The sequence below is a fragment of the Theropithecus gelada genome, chromosome 2 (genome assembly GCF_003255815.1).
Source record: "Theropithecus gelada isolate Dixy chromosome 2, Tgel_1.0, whole genome shotgun sequence".
Classification (NCBI taxonomy): domain Eukaryota; kingdom Metazoa; phylum Chordata; class Mammalia; order Primates; family Cercopithecidae; genus Theropithecus; species Theropithecus gelada.
In genome coordinates, this window is record NC_037669.1 from 67,069,087 (window position 1) to 67,075,770 (window position 6,684).

Consider the following 6,684-nt stretch of genomic DNA (forward strand, 5'->3'; position numbering starts at 1 on the left):
ACATTCCTATTACATTTTTGTCTACTTGTTTGTGGCAAAATCTCCCACTATAATAGTAGACATTGTGTGACTAATAGTAGACAAATGTGTGACAATTAGGCACATTACATACATTATCTCTCTTATCATAGTAATCATTCCAGTTACTATCACTATGTAGTAAATGACCCCAAATTTCATGGCCAAAAAAAACCCCACCATTTTCTTATGCTCACAGAGTCTATGAGTCTGGAATTCTTGTCCATCAGAGTAGGGACAGCTCATCTCTGTTCCACAGTACCTGGGGCCTCGGCCTGGCAATGCCAAGGCTGGGGCAACGGAGGGCTAGGGATGAGGATTGCCTGCAGGTGTCTTCATTCACAGGTGTGATGTTGATGCTGCCTGTCAGCTGGGAACTGCAGTGGGGATGTCACTCCCTGAGGTCTCTTGACATGTGTTGGCTTGGGCTTCCTCACAACATGGCAGCTGGGGTCCAGAAGTGAGCATCCCAGGAGAAAGCACATGGCCTTTTTATGATCTAGCCTCAGAAGTCACTTAGCATCCCTCTGCCATACCACAGCCAAGACCACATTCAAGGGGAGGGGACATGAACCCCACCTCTTGATGGCAGGACTGTCAAGGTCACATTACATAAAGAACATGTGGGAGGGGAGATAGTACTGCAGCCATCATTGGAAAATACAATCTGCCCCAGCACCCCTCTGAAATCGATTTTATTGTTCTCAATTTTAAATGTATTAGAACTAAGACATAGAAAGGTTAAGTAACTTGCCCAAGAGCACTCAGCGAGTTACTGGCAAAGTGAAGGCTTAATCCTAGGTCTCCCAGACTCTAAATTACATGACTGATTGATAGATAGATAATCTATATGTATATGGGGTGTGTGTGTGTGTGTGTGTGTGTATAATTCATTTATACTCAAGCTTATTTTTAAAAACAATTCAAAGTGGCTAAATGCAAAAAAAAAATCATAATGTTTCATATTCAGAAAGTAATTCCCATAACTTATTCATCCACTACTAGTATTTTTGGGTTCTCAGTAAGGGACATTCTTACTTTACGTTTCCCAAGCATAAGGCTGGTTTTTATTTCTGCGTAATGCAGTTATGAGAAACAAGGCGAACTAACAAGCAAGAATCAATCAACTTGCCAGGACCTTGGGAGGACACAAAGCTCCCCTCTGCTGTCTGCCCAGCTGAAAGAGCTTCTCTCAGACTTTCAGCATGGAGACAGCCCAGAGGTCATGGGACTTGGATCCCAGGAGGACCGGATGAGCCTGCCTTCCTCCTTCTCTTCCCCTCCACCTGAAGAGCAGAAATAATTACCTTTACCCTTCCCTACTTCACAGGAACATGCCAACCACGTGAGATCCAAGTCAGTGGAGTCCAAGCACAGAGCATTTTCTTTTTCTTTTTTTCCGGAGTCTCACTCTGTCGCCCAGGCTGGAGTGCAGTGGCGCGATCTTGGTTCACTGCAACCTCTGCTGCCCAGGTTCAAGCAATTCTCCTGCCTCAGCCTCTTGAGTAGCTGGGATTACAGGTGCCTGTCACTGCACCAGGCTAATTTTTGTAGTTTTTAGTAGAGACAGGGTTTCACTATCTAGGCCAGGCTGGTCTTGAACTCCTGACCTTGTGATCCACCCACCTCGGCCTCCCAAAGTGCTGGGATTACAGGCGTGAGCCACCGCACCCGGCCCTGCACAAAGTATTTTCAAGACTTCCCTGAATTGCCGGATAGAAAAGTGAACGGGAACCTAGAGACCTCGGGTTGTTGTGGGCCTCAGAATCCTGGGAACCCTTTTTTGAAATACAAATTCCCAGGATCCCCAACCAGAGCTTCAGAATCCTCAGGCTGCGGCCTGGCACATGTTAAAAGCTCCCCACGTGACTCTGTTCACCACCCTGAATGTAAACCAGTGACCCAGTATGAGGCCCAATATGCAGCTGGTAAACAGAGAACCAGGGGTGCAAGCGGTCCCCACATAGTGACCCAGAAGGTCAGTGCCAGGCTGGGACCCCAGTCCCAGCAGCCTCCCTAAGATTTCCTTAAAGTACATTTTCTCTGCTCCAACGTGTGCCATGAGCTTGTTGATCAGGTTGAGCTGCTTATAATAAATAAATGGCAACAACAAATTTCCAGACCAAACTCACAAAGGCCACCAGACCTTGGTGCAGGACAAGCTGTTCCAATCATATATGTTGCCTATTTTCATCCTCACTACAGGCCAAGAGGCAAAATTACAGTCATGCCCATTTCACAGATTGGGACACAGAGACCTTGAGAAGACATCTGTTTTAGCTGGGCTCAAATAGAACTAAGTCACCACAGCACTGCTGCCTTCACTTCCCTAATAGCTAAGCTCACCTCCCAGGCACCGGTTTAAGCCTTTTACAAAGTCCAGGGTACTTGGGTCAGATCTATGTCGTACTAAATATACCCTTATTATTCCTATTTAACTGATGATCCACTGACACAAACATATATTGAGGCCTATTTTGCAGCAGGTGCTTTGTCAGGTGCTATTCATTCTTTGTGGTATTTAATTATTTCAGCAGAAGGCCCATTGCTCTACCCATTTCAGAGATCAGGAAACCAAGGTTTGGAGAAGTGAGTAATTTGACCAAATTTGCACAGCTGCTAAATGTCACAGGCGCCTATGCTTTGATGCTCTCGTTAAAGTATATGGACAGGCTGGGTGCAGGGTGCAGTGGCTCACACCTGTAATCCCAGAACTTTGGGAGGCTGATGTGGGTGGATCACTTGAGGCCAGGAGTTTGAGATCAGCCTGGCCAACATGGTAAAACCCCATCTCTACTAAAAAGTCCAAAACAAAAAATAATTAGCTGGGCATGGTGGCTTATGCCTGTAATCCCAGCCACCCGGGAGGCTGAGGCACAAGAATCAATTGAACCCAGGAGGCAGAGGTTGCCATGAGCCAAGATCACGGGCTCTGGCCTGGGTGACAGAGTGAGACTGTGTCCAAAAAAACCCAGTATATGGACAGTGTACTGCCTTCATCTGGAGAATGTAAGCTCCCTATGGGCAACTTACATTCTATATGTAACTTATATACTAATAGATAACTTACAAGCTACTTACCATTAGTAACTTATAAATAATATAAGTGTGGTTTTGCACACCATTTTTCCTCAATGCCAGGCACGTGCACAGCAGCGGGCATGCTGTAGGTCTTCCAATAATCCAGTTCAATGCAATTAAATCCTTAACTCAACATGACAAAGAGTGAAACGTTCAGCCTCTCCTGGAAACAAATAGTACCTGCAATCCACACCTCACCTTTGTAGCTCCCGGCACTGGGCCCGGCACCCAACAGGGACTCGGCAGACTGCAGTGAATGGTGAATACCGCTTCCGAGGGGAGCTGTTTCCTCCTGAGCTTCCTTGGAGAGGATCTACAAAGAGGCCTTTTGGTTCGCGGCTGCGCAGCAAGCCGCCAGCAGGCCTTTGGCGAAAGCTGAGCAGAAAGCAGGCAGGTGGTTGTGCAATGGTGGAGGCGGGGGCTGCTCCCCCTGGATCACCCTCCAGCACTACCAGTTCCCTCTCCAGAGCCAGCAACCCCGGGGGCGTCCAGCAGCCCCTCACTCCTGCCAAGCCAGGCAGGAAGCATGGCTTCTGCTTACTCCCAGCCCCGTCCCCTGAAGGGACTTGGTCTAAACCAGTGAGGTGTTTTCCACCGAAACTCTTCAATCAGCTACTGTCATTTGCTGGCCTCTTCCCTGTTTGACAGTGAGGCTTTACCTTTGGAAAGGTTTTGTTCTGCCCCTCGGGGAGACCCAAGCTGATCCTGAGATAGGGAGTGCAGCGTAGCATTTCCAAGGGTGTACTCTGCTAAACAGGGTATCTACTAAAAATACAAAAATTAGCCGGGCGTGGTGGCGCCCGCCTGTAATCCCAGCTTCCTGGGAGGCTGAGGCAGGAGAATCGCTTGAACCTGGGAGGCAGAGGTTATGCCGCATATCTGAATCGACACCCGGCGCTGCCCTCTATTCCGCTCAGAGCCTGGATGCAGCCTCAGAATCCTTCTCAACACGTGTTCCGCTGTTCAGCGCCAGCCACCTGCCATTCCTGCTCCGTGCAGTTACTGAGTCTCATGGATTTAACTCTTTCTTTTCCAGCAGCTTACTCAAAAGGTATGGTAGGGCCGGGCACAGTGGCTCATGCCTGTAATTCCAGCACTTTGGGAGGCCGAGGCTGGGGGAGCACTTGGGGTCAGGAGTTCCAAACCAGTCTGGCCAACATGGCGAAACCACGTTTCTACTAAAAATACAAAAATTAGCTGGGCATGATGGTGGGTGCTGTAATCCCAGCTACTCAGGGGTTGAGGCAGGAGAATCCCCACAGGCAAGCAGAGGTTGCAGTGAGCCAAGATCTGGGTGACAGAGTGCAACACTGTCTCAAAAAAAAAGAAAAGAAAAGGCAGGCATGGTGGTGGCAGGAAGCACAGGAAATGCCTCCTGGGTGTCTGGGAGGAAGCAGTGCACACCTGAGTGGAGAGGAGAGGTGACCAGGAAGGGAAGACAGGGAGTGCGCCCCAGCAGCAGGGACGTTGCAGCAGGGAATGGGATTTCACCGGGAGAGAGAATGATTGCCCTGGGTCCTTGTTAATTGAAATACCGAAATTCCCCAGCCGCTGGAAAACAAAGGCTTCTGAGAGACTCATGTGCACCTCATTGGGTCGTATCTGCAAGCACAGTGACAGGTGTGGCCACCATCCGCACACTCTCACCTGATAATTGCACAGCCCATTAATGGTCCACACAAGCACAAACTCAAACTCACATGGTCCATTCAGTCATAGACTAAACATCAAATATGTAAGCCTGGCCGGGCATGGTGGCTCACACCTGTAATCCCAGCACTTTGGGAGTGAGGCAGCCGGATCAATTGAGTCCAGGAGTTCGAGACCAGCTCGGCCAACATGGCAAAACACCGTCTCTACTAAAACTACAAAAATTAGCTGAGCGTGGTGGTGCACGCCTTAATCCCAGCTACTTGGGAGGCTAAGGTAGGAGAATTGCTTAAACTTGGGAGGCGGAGGCAGAATTGCTTGAACCTGGGAAATGGAGGTTGCAGTGAACCGAGATTATGCCACTACACTGCAGCCTGGGCAACCCAGTAGAGACTCTGTCTCAAAAAAAAAAAAACAAAAAACCTTAAGCCTATGCTATGGGTTCTCTCTCATCCAGTCTCAATGTCATAAAATATGGGACAAAAAAATAATATTGTAGCATAGTGAAAATTTATCATAAATGTAAACAACAGGAACTGACTAGAACTCTGTCAGAGGAGACAAACACATATTTCCTTGACCAACAAAACAGAAAAGGTTAGCAAAGTTTTGATTAAACCAAATTATTTTCCGAATTCCAGGAATTCTTACAGAAATATAAAACTGTGAGTATAAGAGCATTTTTATTTTATTATTCTTTAATTTTAAGCCCATTTCTTTAATATTTTAGAGTAGAATTCGGAAAGCACCCCTCAATAACAAGGAAAACTTGTGCAACTGAGTTAATTCAAGTCCTGCTTTTGTGTTCATCACTGAAGAATTCTGTGGCACACTGAAAATTTTGCTTTTATAAGCTTTTTTTTGGGGGGGGGATGGAGTCTCGCTTTGTCGCCCAGGCTGGAGTGCAGTGGCACGATCTCAGCTGACTGCAAGCTCCGCCTCCCGGGTTCACGCCATTCTCCTGCCTCAGCCTCCTGAGTAGCTGGGACTACAGGCGCCTGCCACCATGCCCGGCTAATATTTTTTTGTATTTTTAGTAGAGACGGGGTTTCACCATGTTAGCCAGGATGGTCTCGATCTCCTGACCTCGTGATCCACCTCGTCCTCCCAAAGTGCTGGGATTACAGGTGTGAGCCACTGTGCCCGGCCTATAAGCTTTTTAAAGGAGAGAGAAAGAGAGAGAGACGGATGACTCCAGCTCCGTCACCCAGGGTGGAATGCAGTGTCATGATCATGGCTCACTGCAGCCTCCACCTCCTGGACCCAAATGATCCTCCCACCTCGACCTCCTGAATAGCTAGGACCACACACAGGCTTGCACCACCATATCTACCTAATTAAAAACAAAAATTGTAGAGATGGGGGTCTCTTGCTGTGTTGCTCAGGCTAGCCTTGAACTCCTGGCCTCAAGCAATCCTCCCTCCTTGGCCTCCCAAAGTGCTGGGATTCCATCGTGAGCCACCACGCCTGGTCTCAAAACTATGTTTTCTTCTATGTTTTTCATTTTATGATAATATCCTGGCATGTTTCCAATTCACCTAGAGAATGGCTCCCCCAAAAAATTATTAATTACTTATGTTTTGTCTATTTTCTGAAGAAAGTGAGGGGTGAATATTGTTCCTGGTATAAACCTTTGGAAACATAACTTTCAGGATCCTGCAGGCCCTTTAAATTATAATCCTGTGTTCAAGGCTTGTCTTCTCCAAAAGCAGATGGAAGGCAGAGGTTGCAGTGAGCCAAGGTTATGCCATTGTACTCTGGCATATATATATATATAAAAATACATATAAAAAATATATAAATATATATAAAAATATATAAATATATATAATATATATAAATATATATAATATATAAATATATAATATATAAATATATATAAATATATAAATATATATAAAATATATACAAATATATATAAAATATATACAAATA